The sequence below is a fragment of the Amblyomma mixtum genome, chromosome 1 (genome assembly GCF_055824585.1).
Source record: "Amblyomma mixtum isolate Tamu chromosome 1, ASM5582458v1, whole genome shotgun sequence".
Classification (NCBI taxonomy): domain Eukaryota; kingdom Metazoa; phylum Arthropoda; class Arachnida; order Ixodida; family Ixodidae; genus Amblyomma; species Amblyomma mixtum.
In genome coordinates this window covers 208,865,262-208,888,723 of record NC_143012.1, presented here as the reverse complement: position 1 = coordinate 208,888,723, position 23,462 = coordinate 208,865,262, and the positions used below count along the sequence as shown (strand labels likewise).

At 48.4% G+C, this 23,462-nt stretch overlaps 1 pseudogene; it reads right to left on the bottom strand.

The window, feature by feature from the left end:
* Positions 1-11,571: 11,571 nt before the first annotated feature.
* On the bottom strand, positions 11,572-12,565 carry LOC149370723 (very long chain fatty acid elongase AAEL008004 pseudogene; annotated as a pseudogene).
* Between the last annotated feature and the right edge of the window lie 10,897 nt (positions 12,566-23,462).

Sequence of the window (23,462 nt, the reverse complement as noted above, 5' to 3'; positions counted from 1 at the left end):
GAAGCCCTCCTCAGAGAGTGTCGCATCATTCATCGGACCACCACTGCCTACCACCCTCAAACTAACGGGCTGACTGAGCGCTTTAATCGCACTCTCGGCGACATGCTCACCATGTACGTCTCGTCAGATCAGTCTAACTGGGACGCTGTGCTGCCTTTTGTGACGTACGCATACAATACCGCCACCCAGTCAACCACCGGATTTTCCCCTTTCTACTTGTTGTATGGCCGTGAGCCGTCCTCCACAATGGACACGGTTTTGCCGTACACTCCGGACGCCTCCAAATGCACGCCCCTTTCCGAACTCGCCAAGCACGCCGAGGAATGTCGCCAACTGGCCCGTTCTTTCACCTCGGACTCCCAAGGTCGCCGAAAGCATGAACACGATGCCCATCAAACCGCGCACGCTTTCTCTCCAGGTTCATTAGTTTGGCTTTGGGTCCCCTCCACTACACCAGGACAGTCTTCGAAATTTCGCAGAGAACATCATGGCCCTTACCGCGTCGTCGAATCAACATCCCCTGTTAATTATATTGTAGAGCCGCTTACACCCTCTTCGGACTTGCGTCGTCGCGGCCGTGAGCTTGTCCATGTCAGTCGCCTCAAGACTTATTACGACCCGCTCCTCTTGCCATCACCATAGGTCGCCAGGATGGCTCCTCTTCCATCCCGGGGCCATTGTAGTGAATTACAATGAAAGGGCATGAACTATTATGAATGCGCCTCAGGTTGCCTCGATGGCAGACGAAGAAGTTGACGACGAAGTGTGCCGGCGCGCGGCTCCAGCTCTCTGGCTGTGTTGACTGACTGTGATTTTGCTGCCGTTCGCTCAGCTGTTTGGTGAACTGTATAGCTGAGTTCACTAGTACGCGAACCCCCTTTTCATTATATATATATATATATATATATATATATATATATATATATATATATATATATTGCCACGTATCATTGTAGCGTCCGTTCGTTCGCGCAAGGCAGCAGAAAAGGGGTGTTATCATTTTTGTTCCTGACGCGAGAAGCGACCGGACTAATCTCGATTGTTCACAGCCATGAACAGCTTCGCCTACGTGTTTCTAGATTACTCTAGATGATCTCGACCTGTTATCTCGAAGTTTCCTAGCCGGCTTTAAATTGAACGATGCCACGAGCACCAGGCATTCGTAGTTCGACGATTAACAAGCACGCTTGTTGCTTACGCCGCCACCGAGTGATTCAGTTATTTTGCGGGCGCAAGTCAGCCCAAATAAAAAGCTTCGTTTGCAAGTCTTTCTGGTGTCTTCCTGACCGCTGGACTGCCGTCACTACAACGTGACATCTGGTGGAGGTGCTGGGTAGCCTTTCATGTTCCGGACACCCCCTAGAAGCCGTGACGCCAGCCCTCTGAGTCATCAACCGCAGGACCTGAGTCCAGTCCACCGCGCTAGCCGACGCCTGCAAGGGGACGCACCAGAGTTCGGGAATCTGCCGGACCCTACCCGGAAGCGAAAGCCAGCAGCAACGTCCACCATGAGCTTGCCCCAGACGACGACTCCAATCATTCTGCAGCAGCCCCGGGTGCCACCAACCTTCGACGCTTCGCCTGGCGCCGACCCCGAAGAATGGCTGGAGCAGTTCGACCGAGTGGCTGTCTTTAACAACTGGGACGATGCCATGAAATTTAGGTACGTCTTCTTTGCCCTGGAGGGACCAGCAAGAGTCTGGTTTGAGAATGAGGAAGCCAGCCTCGCGAATTGGGCAACCTTCAAAGAGCAGCTTCTCAAGACTTTCACAAACGTCGTGAGAAAGGAGAGAGCCCAGCAGCTGCTAGAGTCTCGCATACAACACCCAAACGAAACCGTTGCAGTGTACACTGAGGAGATGAAGCGTCTCTTCCGGCGTTCCGACTCGAACATGAAGGAAGAAGAAAAGGTCAAGCTGCTTATGCGAGGAGTTAAAGAACAACTCTCTGCCGGCCTCGTACGGAACCCACCGAAAACCGTGGCGGAATTCATAGAAGAGGCCTCCACGATGGAAAAAACACTTGACGCCCGAGCCCGCCAATATGAGCGCCAGCAGCGCGTTTTTTCAGCAAACTGCCTGGACGCCGCTAACAACGATAACCTGCGGGAGGTTATACGCCAAGTAGTACGAGAAGAGCTCCGACGATTGCTGCCAAATGGAACGCAGCCGCAGGTTTCACCACTTACTGACGTAATCCGGGACGAAGTTCAACAGGCCTTGGGTGTGACACCGACACCCACGCAGCCTCTGCAGCCCCCAGCCATGACTTACGCCGCAGCTGTGCGCCGTCCTGCACCTCGACGACGGGACCCAAGCCCCTATCGCCCACAGCCAGCTGCGTTGGACCGCCGCCCACTCGCCCCAACCCGCCCGTCCTACGAGCGACACGCGCAGCCGAGGAAATGCGACGAGTGGAGAACTCCCGACCAGCGCCGCCCACTATGCTTCCACTGTGGAGAAGCCGGTCACGTCCTCCGGCACTGCCCATACAGAAGACTGGGCATCCGAGGTTTCTCTTACGACGCTCCACGACCCCGACCCGGCCAGCGACCAGCCGAAATCGAGGAGTTTTTACGTCGGGAAGAATACTCATCGCCGAGCCGCCTATCACGTTCCCCGTCGCCATCGTCCCAGCGCTTTGTATCTCCTAGCCGAGGTTACGCCGTGCGTGGACGCTCCCCCAGCCCCCGAAGGTTAAACTAAATAAAGCAGCCTCTGGAGGTGAGGTTGCTTCTAAGCGCAAGAACTATGACCGTCCATCGACGAAAACACAAGACTATGCCTCAACTACGACGACGACCCCTACGACGACGACCCCTACGACGACGACACCTACGACGACGACACCTACGACGACGACACCTACGACGACGACACCTACGACGACGACACCTACGACGACGGCCCCTACGACGACGGCCCCTACGACGACAACTACGACGCCGACGACAACTACGACGCCGACGACAACTCCGACGCCGACGACAACTCCGACGCCGACGACAACTCCGACGCCGACGACAACTACGACGACGACGACGACAACTACGACGACGACGACACAGCCAGACTTGAAGCTTTTACCGCTGCCCTTAAACCTTATTACGAACGCTAAAGGACTCGAAGTTCGCATTCTCCGCGTTTATTTTCATTTTAAAGCATCGGGACGATGCTTCTTTGCGAGGGGGGTAATGCCACGTATCATTGTAGCGTCCGTTCGTTCGCGCAAGGCAGCAGAAAAGGGGTGTTATCATTTTTGTTCCTGACGCGAGAGGCGACCGGACTAATCTCGATTGTTCACAGCCATGAACAGCTTCGCCTACGTGTTTCTAGATTACTCTAGATGATCTCGACCTGTTATCTCGAAGTTTCCTAGCCGGCTTTAAATTGAACGATGCCACGAGCACCAGGCATTCGTAGTTCGACGATTAACAAGCACGCTTGTTGCTTACGCCGCCACCGAGTGATTCAGTTATTTTGCGGGCGCAAGTCAGCCCAAATAAAAAGCTTCGTTTGCAAGTCTTTCTGGTGTCTTCCTGACCGCTGGACTGCCGTCACTACAACGTGACAATATTGTGGGGACGCCTTCGTCGCCTGCGTTTGCTTTCCCTCAACGCACTAGTTAGCTCCCCCGAAACGCACACTTCTCAGTTTGGTTACTTTAACTAACAGGGGAGGGCGCTCGCGTCGCAGCGACACCAGCGCCACGGATGGCGTTTTGCTGCACGCTCGCGTGGAGCGACGGGCTCTCTTCTGCTTGGGACCGGGAAGCTCGCGGACGTTTCGCTCTTCGCCGCGGGCGTCCTCGTGTGGAAACATGTTCCCGTGAGCTCGTCCCGTCTGGCCTCGGAGCTTCCCTCTTGCCCCACCTTGGGCGAAAGTTCACTCGTAACCATGGTTGTGAGTCGGACATCCTCGATTCCTCAGTGCATTTTGTTGCTAGCTGGCGTTATTGTTCTTATAGCAATAAATGCCTTGTTTGTGTCAGCCAGTGTGCCGTTCCTTTATTCCCGCAGAGCACGGCCCACCGTGGTCGCCGTGCGCTCGGTGGCGCTCGCGACCACGGGGTGGGGTCCGCGCGGCTTTGAACTGTGTCAGCCGCGCTTAAACGGGAAGAACGTGTTTATCTTCGCCAATAAACCCCACAATATATATATTCAACGCCCTAGGCGAACCCCTGGAAAGGCGCCTCCCACGCCAAGACACTCCAAGACAAATCGCAGCAATAGAATGTTTCTAATGAAGGTGAAGGGACCGATACAGTGTCCATTTAGTACCGAACACTCACAAAGAGCTAGCTCTCTAATTATCTAGCCGAGTCGGCTCTTCCCATTCCTTTGTTCTCAAGCAAGCCCGTGAGTTAACATACTGCAACACGTGCGCGCGCGGTCACACACACACACACACGCACGCACACACACAACGGCAACATACCTTCTTTGCGCAGTTTTACTCCTTAGCTTCAAATGAACCAACTAGCGCTCCAGAGCGTCCTACTTCAGTATATTTCTTCGCCCCGGGGCTCTTCTTTACGTCTCAAGAACAAGGAACATGCGGCACCGATTGATCTGTCAACACTTCACTAGTTTGTGCTTATGTGTTTATTTCGTACCGTTCTCGTTGCACAGTATTATTCGCTACACCAGTAGTACCGAGGGAAATGATCGTCGACACAATCAGCACTACTATAGCAGAGCAAAAGCAGCCCAGAGCAGGACCCAAGTTAAAAGCAGGATCTGCGCGACAAACGAACACACGCGAGCCTGCGATGCACTCATGGCACTCAAGGAGCCAGACCTTTTGTTTCGCACTGGGGTCGCACGAAGGCGTCAGCAGGAATAGTTGACGTTAGACCTTCGTCGGGTCAGCATGTGGATAACTTTTGCCCACAAACGGGCGCAAGGCTCTGTGTACCATGTACAGCTTTCCTTGTTACACATGGTAAAGCCGGATGCGTAAGAATTGGCAAGGGAATATCTGCCGACGGCTGGATGTGAAAGCTTGGATGCAGTTTAGAGCTATATGATGAAAGGTAATGCACGAGAAAATCAGCCTTGCATAAATAAGAGGTTTTATCACATTCTTTTCCAAAGCCAAGAAAAAACGCGTCGAGGGGAATGTTGGAGTCAAGGTGCAAGTGCATGTCGTCAAGAACGAGAGAAAATTGGCTGTTACAGGAATGTTTTCTAAAAGCTTGCAGATTTCAATGAAGCAACTTAATTTTACAGGGCAAGAGTACAAAATGCTTTTTTTAACAGGTGGTGGGTAATGACCTTTATGAGAGAGAGAAACCCTTTAATGGTGAAGCAGAGAATTTAGCCGGCGTTTAAAAATCACTGACATGCCACTTTCCATGAGGAAGAGAATTTGGAAGTAAAGACGGAAGGAAAGTGGTGTGGAAAATGTAAAACGAAAGAAAAAAAAGAGGCAGAGCATAAATTTCTGCCATTAAGTGTGTATGAAGGTGCTTTGGCGAGTAATGATGCAACATATGAAATGGATTGGTTTATGGAGGTTCAATGTCCCGAGGTGACTCTGACTATGAGAGACGCCGCAGTGAAAAGGCATAAATGTCGCAGGAATAAGTTTCTTAAGCAGTTCAATCGTCGGTGAAGATTTTGGTATGCTGTGTATAATCCTCTGTTAAGTAGGCAAGAGTAGCATGTAGAAGCGCTGCCTATGACATGCGGCTCTTTGCATCCACATCTGGAACAAACTTCACCTTTATAGGCGACAGCGTCCAGGGAGGGAAGATTAGAGCTAGTAGTTTCTGTGGCTGATTAAAAGTGGGGCGGGGTAGTAGCTGCACAGCTTGGCTAAAGCCAAAGTTACAGTTAGCTAGATTAACGCGGTGTAGGAAGTGCTTCTTCCCTTGGAGGATATGGCAGAGATGGGTACGCATAATCTCCTGTGAGGCAATCACATCTAGCGGGAGACGGCCTGCTTGCGCTACTATTTCTCATGCAGTAGAACCCCTTGGGAGGGCAAAGCATATCCACAGGTAATTGTTTCTCGTGGCCTCGAAAATGTTCTTGCTTGTTGGAGATAATCTTTGAAGCAGCGGTTGACAGTAGCGCAAGATTCCTTCAACATGGGTTTGTTCACCACAACCACTGACCGGCAGTTGCTGCCCCACCGTGTTCCTGCCATGAATCTGAAAATTTGCAATGCTGCAGTGACCCTCTCACGCAGTTTTTTTCATCTCAGGTGACCACGAGAGATTACTGTCTATCCCAACACCTAAGAATCGCTGAGATGGTACATAAGGTAGTGACCGTCCACCCAGGGGGAGTGGATATCGAGTCATGGTTTCTCTGTAAAAGCCATGACAAAACTTTTTCTGACGACAAACGAAGACCTCAGGGAGCAAGGTACCTCGAGATGAGCAGCGAATCTCTCTGAAAACGTTGCTGGGTAATATAGCGCCAACGTGACGTGTTCCAGGTGCAGATATCATCTGCATAAATCATTATGTGTACTCCTCGCGGAAGGTTTCTTGTTAGGTATACCTGTAAGGGTAATATTAAATAGAAGAGGTCTGAGCACCGCTCTCTGCCATACGCCCCTCTCCACAGCATGAAAGAGTGTTGGACCGCTTGGAGTGCTCATAAAAATGTGCCGTTCTTTTAAATGGTGTTCAATACACTTGTACAGCTTTCCTCCGAGGACAAGACTGGTCAAGGCTTCGAGAATCTGTACATTTTAGAAGGCATTTTTTTTGCGCCGTCTGCACGCACATAGCTGATATGAGGGCTGGGTAATGGTCACTTCCGCGTATTAACAAATCAGTGCACCAGGCAAAGTTGTGGGCAACTGAACTTGTTGCAAAGGTCCCGTCGATGCTGCTGGCAGTCGTCGGGCCTCGGAGGTAGGTTATGCTGCCATCATTTAGCGGCTGAATTAAATGTGTTGAGAGAAGTTCTGCAAGCTTGGCACATCGGGCACATGAATGTGAACATCCCCAAATTTTATTGGTGAGCATTGAAGTCTCAACAAATAATATGCGCATAGGGTGTCCTTGTCAAATTTTCAAGCCTCTTGAAGCGTCGAATGGCCTGCCTGGCTCAAGGTACACTCCAGTGAGAGTGTGCTCTTGTCTGCCAATTACTGTTACGACACACACGTATTCGTTGTCACTGGGAGGTGGGACATCAACCAAGGTGGCCAGAATATCGTTGCGAAAGCCTATTAGCAATCTGCGCACGTCATCTGGTCATCGTGCATGGGGAAAATAGTATCCGTGCAGTCTAGAACTTTCCTCGACGCGCCTTCCACTCGCCTTCAATATCCCCTGTAACGTGTGGTGTGCCGCACGGTACCGTTCTAGGCCGTATACTATTTCTTATCTACATTAACAATCTACCTAATAATCTACCATCACCTGTTCGGTTGTTCTTAGGCGACTGCGTCATCTATCGGAGCATCATTAATAGCAATGTCTTTCCACCTGCAAAGTGACTTAGCACTCATTGAAAACTGGGGCTGAAATTGGTTAATATTGTTGAATGTAAATAAGACAGCCCTAGTCTCACTCATTTCATCGTCGTGAGTCGTATCAGTCATCAAATTACAGCATATGCGGCGGCGCGATAGCACATGTACCATAATGCAATTACCTAGGAATCAGCCTAACACACAATCTGACTTGGACCTTCCACATTAAGAATGTAACTAATTATGCAAACGATGACCATGGCTACCTAAAACGCAACCTATGGCTCACTCCACCCTCAGTAAAACTAGCCGCCTATTTAACTTTAGTGAGGCCGAAACTTGAATATGCATCTGCATCTAAGACCCCCATTAAGTCAGCCGTAAGTTCCCGTAACAAAGCCCTGGAATTCACTCAAATTTGCAAGGTTTGTTTCGTATATTCAGATTATTCTTACCACACTAGCGTTACATCATTAAAATCTCAAGCTAAGCTCCCCTGCCTTGAACGATGCATAAAAGTAACTAAACTTTACCTGTATCATAAATGCTACTAATCACATCTGAGCACTTTGGTCATCACCCCAGCCCACCGTCATTCACGCCATATCTACCAACCAAAATCCGCGCATCAACCTCGAGCATTCACCTCTGCTTACCTCTAGTCTTCTTCAGCAAGACTGCTAGAAAGTGGAACAACCTGCCAATGGAAACTGTACCACATAACACCTCAGACCACTTCAAGGCATCAGTTGAAGAACTAATTGCTTAATACTTATGTCAGCCCATCCCTCATGTAATGATCCCTTGCGGGCCTTTCAGGTACAAAGAAACAAGTATTCTTTCCAAGCCTCAACCAGGAGCCGTTACTATGTAAACCCACCAAACTGGTTCTGCCATTTGCTCTCCTGTAAGCCAGTTTACCAATTCCCACATCTTATTATGTTTATCCTTAGGATGGCATGCGTGTCCTTTCACACCATATTAAGCAACCACTTCGTTTTGCATTTACATGGCCACTCTTAGAATACTTTGGAGTTGCGCAGACAACTTCAAGCATCGCCCTGTTTGGCCCACATATGTTTTGCCGGAGGTGAGTGGTGTCTCAAAAACTACACCAGGGCAGCACTTCACAAATTGTTTCCCATACTTATTTACTGCAATCGCTTTTCGGACTATGCGCGCGTAGAGCTGTGCAAGCTTTAAGGGAGCCAAAAACACGGCTGGCACGCCATGTCTATTCGCCACATTTTGCACTATTATTAAGTACAAAAGACTAGTGCTTTAGAAGAGGACACATAAATACAGGTACACAGGACAAGCGCTGTGTACTTGTATTTCTGTGTCCTCACCTAAAGCACTAGTCTTTTTGAATTAATAATGTACAAAAACTAGCCCAGCTTTCAGCCTTGACGTTTTTCACATTGCGGGCGATCATGAGATCAAGCAAACACTTCTCGTTTCACAGCTTGCTTTATTCGCTCAAACGGCTGATTAAAAACATTAGATTTTTTAGAGGAAGGGCTCCGCAACAGCTGTGATGACCGAGCATGGGAACCCTGCCAGAATGCAGTGTGTCACCGAGCGGCATAACTTTCGTCACGCAGAAAATGCTCGCACTGCAGGAAGTGTGAATCACTGTGTCATGAGATAAGGATTCTGGGCAGCAGCAAGGATGTTAAAGCACAGGAGGTTTTGGAAGCTTTCCACATAAGAAGGTTTGGTTTGGTTTTATGTGGTTTAACGTCCCAAAGCGACTAAGACTATGAGAGACGCCGTAGTGGAGGGCTCCGGAAATTTCGACCACCTGGGGTTCTTTGACGTGCACTGACATCGCACAGTACACGGGCCTCTAGAATTTCTCCTCCAAAGAAATTCAACTGCCGCGGCCGGGATCGAACCCGCGTGTTTCGGGTCAGCAGCCGAGCACCATAACCACTGAGCCACCGCGGCGGCCACATAAGAAGGAGAGGAAAAGGTTGTGTTAGCAATACCTCTGTGACCCTTTAAGACCGTGATGTCTTATCTTGAACGGTTTTGTTGATTTTGTGCGATATTGCTTGAGCGCATGTCTTCGTTATCGTTAGGTTTGCTGGCTTCCCAGTAAATAAAATTAGACGAAGCTAGCGCCTGTCCTGCGTCGTTCTTTCGCTGTGTTTTTAGGTGCTATTGTTTCCTCTCTCGAAAGCAAGCCTCTCCCCGCGCCTTGGCATCACGCCCTTTCACAACTGTTCCCAAACGGCTTTAATGCATACAGATGCTCGAGCTCTGTAAGGCTTTAAAGGAACGGTGCAGACAAGCTGATCTGTGGTTATATTGAGTTAGTTCTGCCTTTTGATAGAAAGAAGGTTGCCGTCACTAAAACTTAAATTTTATTCAATAAAAACGGCCAAAACGTGAAACCCAGGAGGTGCCGCCATAGGTACTTTCTCAAACTGCATCGACGTCGAGTACATTTTTGTTTGCAGATAAACTTACGGAGGCCGAAACACAGCGCAATACATTTCCAGCCAGTGATCATGTCCATAATTCTGTCGACGTCTGAATCGAGGAGCAGGAAAAAAATTCTTCATTTTCAAATTTGAATTTCTGAGCACAGATTCGTCTTTTTCAGCCGAACGTGCATCAACAAAAACACATTAGCCATAGAATGGAATTTCACCAACAAACATTAGATGGAACTTTCGGCAGCGCTCCTTTCATTGTGTCAAATTAACACTGGTTTCAACGTTCAGAGAAAACTTACCTTTTTGTTTTTCTTGCTGCCCACATATAAATGAATTAAGGAGCTTTTTCTTGTCCCTGTTTGCTGCTTGCTGAATGCTTCAAACGCAGCATTCAGTTTTTGTCGAGTCCTCATCATATTTTGTTGTCTGCGTTTTTGGGCTACAAGTACCGAGCTAGCGGTGTCAGTATACCGTGGCAGATGATATAACGTTTTTCTGAAAATAGCAACCTCACCAATGGTGTCTGTGCTCTTATTCCTGAGCAAGCATTTGTTATGCGGCCCTTTTTCTGGTCCGCTGCACATCATAACGGGAACGCGCTCTTTAGTAACAAGTAGAAACGGTTCCCCTTTTAAAGCCTAAAAAACCTTCAAAGCAAGGTGCTTTGCGCAGCCCCTAACAACTTTGTTATCGAAGAAAACCTTGCTGCGTTTCTGTTCGGCCGCTGTTTAAGACTTCACAAAAAAAGTTAACAGATTTCACTCAGTTGTTGTGATGGACACGTATGAGATAGTACGCATGTGTGTATTAGGTTTTTCTTGACCTTTGTTTTTTTTAGCTTCTTTCAGAAAATATTACCAAGCATTCCAAGTAGCTGGTACGAAAATGAGTGAGATCTTTTATTTATGAGTAATCCTTATAGTATAGCTCGTAGTATTCACGATGACGTTTGCAGTGAAGTCTTGACGCTAAACTATCGAGTGCAATCATAAGGAGCCGTACCTATAGTTTACTAACATCCGTAAACGTTCACATATCGGCGGTAGTCATTTATTATGTAATGAGGCACTAACTTTAGCATTCAACCATCTTTCGAGGGAACAGTGGCTCTTGAGGACCCTCTCAGAATGCAGCACCCAAAAAGCAAAGCTGATGTGCCCTTAAAGCTAAGCCTTCACTGCGGTAGAAACAGAATGAAATTTGTATGATCTGTTCCTGGTTTGAAATTTTTATGGTCGATTACTTGTTTCTTTACAAGAAATGGTTTTCCTTGACATATTAGAGAACGATTAAAAAAAAGTGAAAGTTCTGGAATGAGTACCGCAACACGTGGTCATTGTTCTCAAAAGTTGGCTCTATAGGTACATCATAGTCACTTTTTACAACTGAGCATGCTTCCTTCAAAAGCATACTGTAATATTATAACAATGGTGGGCGGAGTGATACATTCCACACTGAGGTTCTGTAAGTTGCCCTTCTTTTTCTGCGAAGATGTTAATCTGCTTTTTTGCTCTGGTTAGAGAAAGGCAGCGGATAGCTGGTAACGGACATGAAGAAATATAGAACCGTACTTCATACCTTTCGCGGTAATTGTTGCGCAGGCAGTTTCGGTACTTTATGACTCTTTTACGAAGAAAGTTACTCGCCCGGGCACCAGCGAATGCACGGCAGTCAATGACACATACACAGGACTGGATCAGAGAAATTGTAATAGCGACAAAAAATAAACAGAAGAAAAAAAAAGCACTATACATGCACGAAACTGCGTGCTGGAGAGACCTTGCAGCTCAGTGAACCTTGCCGTTAATGCCACCCTTGGCACTAAGTCTTCTCTGCTTGACCCGGTAGCTATTCACGTAGAAATGCAAGAACAGACAGAAGAAAAATACGAGTTGGGACAGCGTGATGTACGAGTGCGACCTCGGGTATCCGCAGTTGAAGAAAAGCGGCAGCAAGGCATGCAAGAACAGTATGACGAACTGCGTCAGCTGGATCTGCGTGATGTAGCGCTTCCACCACAGGTGCCTTTGCACAGCGGGACCCAGGAGGCTTAGAAAGTAGTAAGTGTACATGATCACGTGCACCGAACCGTTGATGACCACGACCAGCGCCGCATGACCGTCCGGTCCGTAGGTTAGTCCGAACCAGCCGTTGAAGACGACCAGGGCGTGATGCACGACATGTAGGAAAGACACGTGCGAATCCTTCTTGCGCGCCACGAAGAAGAGAGTATCCAGGAAGTCGACTATCCTCAACATGACATACCACCAGTACAGGTTCAACAGCGGCATGGTCCCTTCGTTCTTGGCGTCGAAGTCAATCGCTTGGCAAAGCAAACTGTAGCCATTACGTACGTACGCGGTCGATATGAAGGCTACGACGAAGTACGCACTGCACATCACCATGACGAGGTTGTAGAGCGCGATGAGGGGCTTGATGCCGTCGTACGGCTTGCGGTTCTTCATGAACCGTGGCCCGGCGACCTTGACGACGTAGACATAGCCGACGAGTAAAAGTGTGATCAGCTGCTTGTTGCCCGCGAAGGTCCAATGCACCGTTCGCGGATCCCTCTTCAGAAAGAACAGCGTACTGTCGTCGGCTCCCATCGGTGTAGTCATCGCGGTTCAACGAAGTCCTCGCTGCCCCACCGGCGCTTGTTTTCTTGGCCTGCGTAGCGCGCGCGCTCTTATATAGCTTTTCCGTCGAGGCACGGTCATCATTTCCGAGTCGTAAGCCGTATGGAGATGAGGGCGAAGGATAGAGGAACTGACGATGAAAAGAAATCCTAAAAGAGAGGGCTATTCGCTACTCACAAAAAAGTAAGTATATACAGGCACGCCCGGTCGTCGGAGCAGCGGCGCTTGCTATACCGACTTGTTGCTAATTTGCCTCGGGCTGCTTTGAGAAGGGTGCGCCAACAGCGTTTGTCAGGTATTCGAAATGAGTTGCGGCGGAGGACAACTTCTTTACGTCCACGCTGGCGTGACATCGTTCTCGTGACATTGAAAACCGCGCGACGTCAGAGGACATAATTTTTGGACGTATTAGTGGAGTTGTTTTCGCAAGGCTGGCTTCCTCTTCCGAGCTATTCGTTTGTTGTGTTATACGCTGTTTTGGATAGTAATTTGTAGTTTTCCGGTTCTTTTTTTCCGCTTGTTCTGGGGCGGGGACTGAGAGTTAAGGACGCTTAGAGTTCAGGGCACCTCCACCCAGCTGGGAAAGCCAACCAAAGGAATGCACGTAACCAAGTTCGTTCACCCCTATTTTATGCCAGTGTAAATTTAGTGTCGTTTCGTTCAATTGTTTGTTTCATTTGCACCATTTCCCTTCCGTCTGCGCGCGACGCGATTTTCTTCGCCTTGCATTTCATAAGAAAATCGCTGACGAGTTCTCCTGCCTTTGATGTACAGTTTTTATTAATGCCTTCCAAGGTAACAGATGTTAGGGCACTGCCAAAGCTTTGCACGAAAAGAAAGGATGATCAGCGATTACGTAAGAAATACGCTCTAAGCTAGCCATAGAGAACATAACTTGAACGAAACAGCAGCCCTTGGATCAGATCATTAAACTCGTCTAGCGAGCGCGAACAGCTCATCCTACTTGAGTATCTATGCACTGAATCTTCAAGAATTGTTGCGCACTTTCGCAGATTTTTAAAATAATTTATAAGATGCAGTGAACATAAATCGGCGATATGTTAAGAACATGCACCAATCTATTCAGGGCTAAGGAGCAACTAACACTCGAGAGAAAGTCGACTTGGCTTAACTGTGCACACTGAAACAGTGCTGCGGCCAAAAGGTACGAAGACGTGAGTCTTATATAACATTGCAATGAGCTTTCGACTTGTCGCTCGCGGGAGGAAGAGGAGAAGGAAGAAACAGCGAGGAGGTTAACCTGTCGAACATCGGGTTTGGTGCTATACAAGAGGGTGCAGGGAAGCGGACAGGGGCCACGAAGGGCAAAGTGAGAAGGAATTTGGTTTAGTTCGGTTTATGGGGGTTTATGGGGGTTTACTTCTCAAAGCGACTCAGGCCATGAGGGACACGAGGAAGCAATGGTATAATGGCTACATGCATGTGGCTACATGTAACTACATAAAAATTCGAGACCACTGCGACGACCCGGATTGGAGCAATGCGAAAGCAAAACGTCCACATACTATAACGACGTCCGTGGCTGTTCTGATGTTCCCACGGCAACATTTTATCGCACACTATCGTCACAATCACACTTTCACGCATTTATCTCTAGAGAACGACGTAATCGCGCGGACGAAATTTGCAGACACGTTTGGCAGGCACTTTTTGCTGACTCGACAGAGCCATATAATGCCTTCGCATTAATAATGGCTGCATGCAACTACAGGGGCTCGGAGATGCCAGTTGCCTTGAGGTACAGTAGTCTGAACCGAAGTCTAAGAATTGTTTTCTGTGACAATGGCCGGCCGTCCAAAAGTTCCAGTCCCGTAGTTAGCCACACCTCTTTCCTCAAATTTAGTAAGGGGGCAGTAAGAAAGAATTGGGTCTTTGCATGCTACAGTTGCAGCAGCAGGCGCCGCAGGCACGGCAATTAGCCATGCCGATGGCGAAAGGGTAAACTTTCTGAAAGCCACGTCAAGCTGGACTCTATGCAAACTGGCCACCATGAATCAGGGAGTGAAATGCGCGGTTTTCTATGCGTCAGTTACTTATTTAGTTTTGGCTTTCTACAAGGACGTTCTGCCGAAAATTCACAAAAGCTGAATGAGGTGACTGCCTATACATGGCTTGCACGGGACGTCCCGTCCGCAAGCGCTCACGCGCCGGATCCATGCTGGAGCACTGCGCGCCGCCACCGCTGCTACCCTTGCGCTGGTTGTCAGTGTTCAATGTTCATAATTGCCGTTGCGTTTTTGTACGGATGTCACCCCTTCTTGTGAGAAATTCCGCCTGTTTACAGTAAGCTGGCGTTCAGCGAGGCTATTGTATGGGGTGTAGAACATGAGCGGGATGCTCTGAAGGCTTATGAAGGTTATTACAAGCAGAAGCATGACAACATCAACTGTTCCAGGTCAGAACTCCATCTGAGTGCCTAGTATCTATTAGCTGGAGTAACACCAGACGAATTGATCTCGTGTTCACGTTGTGATAGAGGTGTAGCCGATGTTGAAGGTCCTTACTTGCTGCGGAATGCCACCACATTCACTGAAGCCAGGTCCTATCTGACCAACATCAATGGCACTCCGCTGCTTTCAAAGCAGCGCGTGTGCTATTATCAAGTTCAAGCCCAGATGACTGTATGCAAGGTATAATATTGTGACCTCATTGTGTGGGCTCCAAACCTTTTCCACGTATAAAGGATTAGGAGAGCTGAGTTCTGCACTCAAATGATTGCAACTGCAAATGATTTTTCAACTACGTTATTCTTCCTGAACTGTTCACCAAGTTTTACACAGCGCAACAGACGATCCCAGAGAATGCATTGCCATCCGCAGAGGTATACTGTTTCTTCCAAGGACCTCACACAGGGAGGATGATTGCATGAGACAACCTGTCATGCATATTTAAATGGTTCCATTTTTCGTGTGTACGAATTACACGGGCACCGAAGTCAAACAACTTGCATTGCCAACCATGCAAGCAAAATAAAAAGATTTAGTTTGTTTGGCATTAGTGTTTTATTCTGCTGAACTATTCACTTCAATAAGCAAATAAAAAGTGTACAAACTCTGCAGTAAACACATTATATCTTCTGAACCATTCTCTTTGTAGAGCAAATAGTACGACAGATGTGATATTGCAGCAAAACACAATGTATCCAGATTTTTTTTATTTAGCGCCTTACGAAACAATAGTAAAGCTGTGATGTAAGTAAAGGCACTTCACTGTCGGCTTCCTTCAGCTCTGCTACAATTGACGCGCACAAGTTAGACAAGGGACAGCATACAGTGACGATTCTGTCCAGTGGAGGATCGTCATCACCCTCTCGACGGGCTGTGTTTACCGTCGAGAGGGTGATGATGCTACGTCACTGGACAGAATTGTCAGTGTATGCTGTGCTGTAGTGATCTAAGAGTGCCTTTTAGCATGGTCAACTTGCTTCCTATGAGACCAATCACATGTACAGCACGTATTCTCACGTTGGCAAGCTTTCTGGTGCTCAAAACTTCTGCCGACAGCTGTTTCTTTCCTTCCGTGCACGCAGGTACATCCAACCGCGTGCAATAAAAGCCGACACTCTCAGAGGTGTTGAAATCCTGGTCAGCAAGCACAACGCCATGAGAGCGCAGGTTATCTAGAATGCCGCTATGCCCTGTGATGTGGTTATCACTGCAGCGTCCTTACCAATCCTCAGATATAAAGATGACAACACCTTAAGGAGCAATGCCACTCAAGAACTTGGCTTTGCCTGTGTGCTTATATTGTGACCATGTCTCGATTCGTGCTGAATACGATGATGGCCGCTTCGTTTTTTTTTAGATCAGTCTATTACGACTGCCACATTAGCACCAAACGAATTAAAAATCTCTGTGGCATCGTCTCGTGCAGTGAGACTCGCTCTGGCCATGATACGAAAGACTTAAGCCGACAGTCTTCAACATACAGCCATTTCTCAAAAATACGACACACTGTGCATGGCCTCTGAAATTTCGAATCTGAAGCCAAGATCAGTGTTTTGCAAATTACGCTTAAGCTTCATTAAAAAAAGAACTTTTGGAACTTAGTCAAGCTGTTTTTGGCACCGTGTATGTAGCACTGCAAGATCTTAAATATCACACACAGAACGTGAAAGTTTGACCTCCCTGTGTAGTAGGCGACCCTTGCATTGCTCGTGTTGTATGCGGCTACAGTCCATTGTAGTTTGTCCATCTGAGTACGCAGTGAATACAAGTTGTCATTAAGTGCAGTGCACTGTTCGTCTAAGGCTGTAATGTCTCTCATCTTCAAATCTGCCTGTATAGCAACTCTTGAAGTTAAGAATGCAAACTTGAGAAGTGAAAGCAGTGGCTCAACAGCATGCAGATATATCATAACAGTAATGTAAACAAACAGAAAGAAGTTCTAGAATGAACGAAATCGACCCTTCAGACTTGAAACAGAGTCAAGGGAGATCCTGACCTGATTTATTTTCGACGGCGTTGTCTTCAGATTCAGCGTGCGGTAGTGACGGTTTTTTCTCAGCATATGTGCCGTCGTCGTCACCACCGTCGCCGCGCTTCTCGGATGGCGTGGTAGCGTCTCCAGAAGCTCCGGCAGGTGCTGTGATCGCCGGCTCGACCTCGGCTGTTTGTTTGGATCGGCGCTTTGCAGCCAGTTCGTAGCGCGCAGTGCCTGCGTGATTCGAGCGGTATTTCAGCAAAAGAGTTGGGGCCCAATGCAGATTCCTTGCGTCCCAGAGCTTGGACGGCATAAGCAAACTTTGCTCTATCGCAGCGTAAAGTCCACCTTATGTATTAACAGCGAAGGCTTACCTGTTACGAATTGGGCGCCGCATACTCGGATGTTTGAGGATCGACCCTTAGATGAGAGCGCTTGATACGCGCAAGCCACTAAGCTGCGGCGCTTCGCGCTGAGTGTTCTCGTTCGCCCCCATTGACCCTCGACGACCTTCGGAAGGCGAAAAAGGTTCGTGTTGGCCGACTCCTTCCTCGCACTGCTTTTACTGCGATAGCTACAGCCAACAACAGCGCAAATAGCCATTTCAAAGCAGTGTGCTCATACGACTGTGCGGCAATGGCGCTCCGCTGGTCCGCGGTGCGGTGCTCCAAAATGCCGGCAAACAAAATCGCGTTTGCGGAAGTGACGTCAGTGCAAGCCATGTGTTCTCCTTGTCAAGTCTTTATTTGTTGCTTCCGTCAGTCGCTAGTAGGAAGCAACGCAGGGGAGGACTTGGAGTCGGTCTTGGGTACATGCGAATTAGTCAAGACGTTTGTTTCCAAGTTTTCTGAGCCGAGGAGGCGGCGAACAGCAACCCACATTATGTCCCCTACTCTCAGCGGTTGCACCACGCGTGCCGGCTGGGCTCCCGACAATCGAAGGCGCGCCCGCACCGGAAGGGCGTCTGAAGAGAATTGCGTGACAGCTGGCACGCGATGACTGTTCTTTTCGAGTGGCTGAGGGGCTCGCTGCAGTTGCCACGACCAGACAGAGGCCCGTATCTCTAATCTGTCAGCAGCAGCTGAGGGCATTCGTAGAAAAACCGGAGATGCGGTGACTGCGGCAACAACACCGTGTCGGGGAAGACCCGCGCTTAGTTGGCGCATACAATAAGGGTGGTCTGAAGGGGGCTGAGAAGCAATCGCCAGCCCTACACTCGTTTGCCTCTGTTTGCGAGTGCAGATTGCAGAGTGCCACTGTCCTGCGTGAGGCGAAAGTGCTAACACGTGCGAGGCGTTCACGGTCGGTCGTAATTGCTCCGCCCGAACATATAAGGAAGTGCCTACAGGGAACCTTACGCAGACTGCACAATGATATGGATCATGATTGCATATATACAGAGAAAATGAGGGCCAATGCTTGGCTGAGCGCCATCAAGCTGGCACGGGTCAAAGAACAGTAATAACAAAAACAACCAAGATATTTTTTTTTACACCGCCGAAGACTGGGGAAAGCAGACGGTTTAAAAGAGACACTCCAGAATTTAGATGCACAAATTTTATATTGAGAAAAAACCCTCAGCACTAAGAAGTACTTCAGTGATAAAACAAAAATAAATGGAAACCAATAAAGGTATACTCATTAAAGAGCCATATTATCAAAAAAAGAGCGCTTAGGATGGAAGCCAAGAAATAGAAGGACAGAAGGCGGGCGCTAAATATAAGTTAATTTTTACTTAGACGCAACGCGCGTGAATAGACTTCGGTGGAGCGTGCACGCGCAGCAGTGGACTAAAAAAGGGCACTTCTTCGCACTCGTCGGACTGCTTTATGACATTTCAGTTCCTTCTGGGACAAAGCAAGAGAAGGCATGCTGACGCAATTATCACCTTTCCTGCTAATTGAAAAGCCTCACAGATTTTGCGCTGTAACTTGTTACCCTTACCAAGCATAGACGTAGCATCAAAGACTGGCCCGCACACGCAACACTAGGTACATGCGCAAAATGTTTGGCTAAAAATCTATCGATCGCTAAAGACGGATTTCAACGATTAGACCGGATCTCAGGTGGCCCTCAAGACCAGCTGTCATGTGACAACGCGCCTGCGGCCCGATCCGGAGGGCGAGTATTCCCACGAACTCAGTGGACCACACGGGACTATCCGCGCGTTCTGTTCATCGTGCAGCACTTGCGTTGTTTGCATAGCTCCGAAAGCTTTCCTACGGAGGTTCACAACATGAACGTCAAGCGAAAAATTCGTCTCGTTTGCAGCGTCTGAGACTGAATAGGAAATGCTTGTGGCGAATAATTGATCATGTGGAACGAAGCCATGCACGTGATAAGTGTGTTTGGCTGCCCAGCACGGGCTATCCAAGGAGCCTCTCGAAACCGACCCGGCAAAAAACAAGCTCCTGCGGTTGAAACCTCTCAACGAGTTTTAAAAACGCGATGATTTCTTCGTTGCTCACAGGTGTTTTTGTTTGAGTGGCATGCACGCTAGATCAAAAACAACCAAACAAAAACGACAGTCACACACACACACACTCACGTTAACCAAACAACAAAGTAAATTTTAGTTACGTAACGCAAGCACGCAGAAATAACGCATAAGAAAAACACAGTTCATGCACCGCAATGGGCCTTTTTCTATTAACGGCCTGCACACGTGCCAAGCCCTCTCGTACGTCATTTATCCCGAGCATGTCAGGCGAAAATGAGGGAGGAGTTCGCTGCACGTGTTCTGCCACCAGCGACATTTCCTCGATCAGCGACACGAGCCAATGCTTCAGCACAATACTGGCCCTCGCAGATACACCCATGGCCCCCGCCATCCTCGCACACACTGGTCTCAAGCGAGAACACGCGTTCAAGTATGCCAGCGTCTTTTAATTACGGATTAAAAACATACATGCGGCGTGGAAAGACTGTCCACCAATGACTAAAGACCATCTGCTCTGGCTGGACGGAGCTAGCGTTGCTCTTAAGTAATGCTATCAAAATAAGCCCAGGCTTCAAATCCACAGGAATTTTCCAAGAAAATTGTTTTCTGGTTTGTTTGTTTTATTTGGGTTTAACGTTCCAAAGCAACTCATGCTATGAGGGACGCCGTAGTGAAGGGCTCCGGAAATTTCGACCACCTTGGGTTCTTTAACGTGCACTGACATCGCACAGTACACAGGCCTCTAGAATTTCGTCTTCATCGAAATTCGGCCGCCGCGGCCGGGATCGAACCCGCGTCTTTCGGGTCAGCAGCCGAGCGCCGTAACCACTGAGCGTCAAGCGAACCACTGAGCCACATGGAGCCTTTAATCGTATACAACTCAAGAACGAAGCGGCTTCTCCCCGTCAAAGGGCCCCATTCCAACCAATGGCGTCGGCCGATTCTCAAGACCCTGGTAGCGTGACAATGGAGGGAGTGGCAGACGAAAGGGGACAGACGCCTCCCTCCATGGTAGAGGATAGACCCATCTCTGCATCGTCGCGCTGCTCCCTGCATTGTCACCCTAGCAGGGTCTTGAGAATCGGCCTTTGCCATTGGCTGCAAGGGATCCTATGACGGGGAAAACCCGCTTCGTTTTTGAGCTGTATCCGACTACAGTCCACCCTAATGTTCCTGTTTATGCTTCCGCAGGGAGCAAAGTTGCCCGAAAGGCCACCATAATGTTCGAAGCTCTGAGAGAAAACTGCTCCTCGTGTGACAAGAGCCATGATTATGACATCTCCAGCCGTGCTTGATACTTCGCTTGGTGTTGTTTACGACGGAGCATGCCAGAGTTAAACTGGGATGCATCAGAAGCAACACATTTCCCTTTTACTGTTTAAATTCGCATCCATCGATGCAACAATACAGGAATAAGGGAGTAATTACTCTTGACGTCCACCCGAGCGCAACCATACGGCTACAAAGGAAAGCTTGCCGTCCCGGTTAGCACAATTGGTAGAGCGACTGTTCCGGTGAAATGGTGGTCCCGGGTTCGAATCCCGGACGAGGACGAATTTTTCTTTAACTGCGAAGTTTCTGAGAAAGCTGTATAGCTTTCCTTTGTAGCCGTATGGCTGCGCTCGGGTGGATGTCAATGAGTAATTACTCCCTTATTACAAATCTACTCCACCTTGGGGGTTTCCCCTAAACATTTGACCAACAATACGGTAGTCTTTCAAACAAGAACACTGCGCTCAAAGCTCGATTGCTATATAACTCGCCCGGAAATATTCCGTCATTTTCCCGGCGTTTTGCTGCATCGTGTTATGAAAGGGATCGTCATGTATTTAATTAAGCGCAACACAATGTAAACTATGCTAAGCATAAACAGAGGCTTTTAGCATAGCGTGTACAGCTACCCCGTACCGCTCGCCGCCAGCGACTGCGCCAACACCAGAGCGGACAAGCAGATGGCGCCAGGTGCCTGCACGTGGCACCTCAGGGAAATCTGCGCATGCCAAGCAGTAGCGCTGCACCCTTCAAGTCGATTGCGCCGCAACCAATGGAACACATGATGTCAGCGGAATCATGGGACCACCACTCCACGAATAGCGTTACGAGTGGCGCGGAGAAGACATTAGTGCAACTCTGCTCCCTGCGGGAGCATATATCTCCTGCGGAAGTATATCTTCTCCCTGCGGGAGATATACTTCAACTTCGATACGCTCCCGCCGGAGCCTGGAGCGACAATGTGCATGTCGTTGGATATGGTGGTAGAATCAAGAAGTTTGAATGCCAGCGACGGCACGGTTAAGCACTCCCGTTAATGCAGCCGCTGAGAAGTGCTAACCTTTCTGAACATCCGACCTTTTAAGCGGTGTGGCTCTGCTTTTCCCCCTACGATGAGCTGAAATTTAGAAAGTATGACAACTTGCTTTTTCAATGATTGCACTAGTGGTTAAGGGCATATAAATGGCCGGTATATATATACTTCCTATCTGACCCTCTCCTTCTCAAAAAAGGGAAAAACGACAAGCCCTGCGTCGACAAGCTGCTCGAGAAAACACGCAATACATGCGACTTCGTTTCAAGCAATCTCTTATTCTAAAAGCGTGGAGACGCCCAACGGTGACTTCGTGGAGATAAACAAATATACAAATATGCATCCGCACTGAAGAAAAAATCGTTCGGACTCAATTCTGGTATACCTTAAAAAAAAGTGGCCATAGTCGAAGATGATAGACGGAGTTTAGCAGCACTCAGCCGGTATCTACTGAGGCAGGCCAAGAAGGATGTAGAAATTAAATTATTTGGAGAGCACTTACTGAGCTGCTATTACCGAAAATGGTGCTTCCCTGTTACTTACTCAGAATTTGAAGATTTAACAAGGTCGAACTAGTTTGATGTCGCTTTATAACCACAGCCTTCTCTTGGGGCAGTTCCTTTTCCTACGAAAAGGATGGGAGAGGCTGTGCTTGTTTTCAACAGCAGCGGGCATCACTTTTCGATCAGTCCTGAGCACCGAGATGAATTTACAGTTCAACTGGTTGATTTTTCTTTGCTACCACGGATGCATTTTTTTTTATCAAAGGTAAGGTGGCAAGAAAAGAAGAAAAAAAAGACTATGCAATGAGAGCGTCAATAGTCGTGTTAGGTGCCTCAGAGCAATGCTAGCTGGGGCAGCCTAACACTGGTTTGGTTTGGTTTGGTTTGGTTTGGTTAATGGGGTTTAACGTCCCAAAGCGACTAAGGCTATGAGAGACGCCGTAGTGGAGGGCTCCGGAAATTTCGGCCACCTGGGGTTCTTTAACGTGCACTGACATCGCACAGTACACGGGCCTCTAGAATTTCTCCTCGAAAGAAATTCAACCGCCGCGGCCGGGATCGAACCCGCGTCTTTCGCCAGCCTAACACTGTCTCGAGAATAAAAAGAGCGTTCGTATGACTATCCATCGACAGGTCCATAGTATAAATGTAAAAAAATCGAATGCTTCCTTTCAATTTTTATAGCCCTAATCTCGTACTTTTAGTATTCTAAATAGTGCTGGCGTCGTGTCAGTTATTTTTGGTGACTGCGTTTCTCCCTCTTACGGGGTTTGATCCGTCATTTAAAATTTCCGCATTTAAACGATGGTTTGGTTTGAATTGGTGTGGTTTATTAGGGTTGAACGTCCCAAAGCTACTCAGGCTATGAGGGAGGCCGTAGTGAAGGGCTTACCTTGCCCAAATTTAAGCTGCAGTGATGAGCATATAATGAAGCAGTACGTTGAGGAATGTCGTATCTTGCACAACAACGTACACCAAAAGAACGGGGCGTAGAGAATCTTTGAGAAAAAAAGAGAACGGCACCGGTTCACGTGTGCACGGAGCTTCGAGCGCCTGGCAGAGTGCGGAATGCGGTAGTGCCGCTGAAATTATTCCTCAACATCACTAAATTCGCGTCATCGCACGCCAGTTTATGAGCACACAAAATGGGGCGCCAAGTCTGCCCCGTCCCTTCACTCATGTTGGGTCGGTCCTTTAAGTGTTTATAGCACAGTGTTACGGCCATGCAAGTTGTTTAGCGATACTGGAAGCCGAT